Here is a 2,131-nt window from a genome sequence, read left to right as displayed (position 1 = left end):
TAAAACTCTTGATTTAATAATTATCTTGAATTAGACTATTAATTTAATTATTAAATCATAAGGGATTATCTAAATAATGAGGATAATTACCATTTAGACATTTAAGTTATCCTAATCCCTTAAATATCTATATAGATTTCGAAAATATGGATGGATAATACAAGATCTTGAATTACCATATATAACAATTAGAGGATAATTACAAGATATGGGATAATCCAAATCCCTAAAAATTAGGATCTTATCTTGGGGAGGAGGCAAATTTCGAAAAACAAGGGATTATAACAAACCCTAGATTTCGAAATTTAAGGGTTTAAGGAAAGGATTTGAAGATCTTATTCAAACTCTTGCAAATTAGGGTTTGCAAACCCTAATCTCGAAAAACCCTAGCCTCTTAGGGTTTATTGGCAATAAACCCTAATATATCAAGTTCATACAATTGAAACCAAACCAATGGCTCTGATACCACTGATGGGTTTTGGTCATAAGACATCCTATGTGCTCATACAAACCCTAATGCTTGGATCTAGGTTTCTCTATTGTACATGCTTTGAATCCAAAACTATAAACCCTAATTCTAGCATATTGAAATCGATATTAACATATAATTAGGTTTAAGATATTACCTTGATTGTTATGTAGCAATAACAATCCCAATACCACCTTGAATTGACTTTGGAATGCTTAGAGTCACAAGTGTCACTCCTCTAATGGCTTACAAACACCAAGAGCAAATGGAGAAGGTATAAAGAGAGAGGAGAGAGGTTAGAATTCGTCCTTAGGACTCCTTGGGAACAAGTACACGAATTCTAAGGCCTTAGGGTCTTTATATAGGTGTAGAGATAGGGTTTCAGTCATTATCCTTATCTAGTTGGTTATCCACAAAGCAACCATAAGATAAGCCTTGAAAACCCTTATCCTTTATCCTCTGGACGATTTCAAGGATCCTTATCTCCTTGAATTCGTTCAACTCATATTTAGGATAACCATTATCATATTTTGTAACTATCACATAATTACAATTCAGCCCCTCTAGTTTAATTAATTACACTTGATCACAAAATTAATTCCTAATTAATTATTGACCAATATTAATTAAGCAAATATGATTTCGCCTTTAATATATTATTCTTATAACATATTAATAAATCATAACAACCTCTCTCTCTTTATTTATTTCTCCAATCAAGTTGCTTTGGTGAAAGCAACCCAAAAGGACCATGCACCATCGGGTCAAGTACATACCAAAATAGTTATGGACTTAGACACTAATCCAACAAAAATGACTCTCCTACCCCTGGTCCAAGTCAACCTAACTGTCAAAGTCAACATTCAGTTGACCTGACTCGTCGATTTGGGCTGCCAACTCGTCGAGTCCTTACTCTTACTTCCTTGATTCCACTCGCTACTACTCGTCGAGTTTTGGCGCAAAGTCGGCGAGTTCCTCTTTGGTACTAACACTCTGACAATCTGCATCTGACTTGCCGAGTTGTATGAACAACTCGTTGAGTTCTCCTTCATCAGATGATCATTCTAGGTGTGACTCGCCGAGTTGTATGAACAACTCATCGAGTCTGTTCTTGAAGTATGAAGATGGCCTTGGACTCGCCGAGTCAGGGCATTGACTCGCCGAGTTCTTCCACGAATGAGTCTAACCCTCTAGCTCACCGATTCCTCTTCTCACTCACTGGTTCCACTTGGCATAACTCAAAAAAGAAAACACAGGGGACTCGCGACTCGACTCGCCGAGTCAGAAGAACGACTCGCCGAGTCGTATGCATGCAAATACTATACACTCGATTCTGCTTGAAACTAGTCCATGCCATTAATAGATCTGGGTTCCTGGGACTTGATTTACAGGTAAAGTTTCCAACTTTACATGTAAATAACATCAAATGAAGGTTTTAAGGTTAATAGCACACTATAATAGTAGATCTAGAGCTTTCATGCAAAATGTATCGGTAAAGGTGCTAGATCTAAGCTTATGGAGTTCAAATCTAGCTAAATCCGAAGGCTAATCAACTCCATGAGTCCTCTATGCTACTATTAAGCTAAGAAATGGTTCAAGAATGGCTTTAATGGCTTCACAAAGGAGATTTAAGCATAGAAACAGAAAAGGGCCAAGATATAC

This window comes from Lactuca saligna, chromosome 4 (genome assembly GCF_052625555.1).
Source record: "Lactuca saligna cultivar CGN05327 chromosome 4, ASM5262555v1, whole genome shotgun sequence".
Classification (NCBI taxonomy): Eukaryota; Viridiplantae; Streptophyta; class Magnoliopsida; order Asterales; family Asteraceae; genus Lactuca; species Lactuca saligna.
This window is presented reverse-complemented; position numbering follows the sequence as displayed.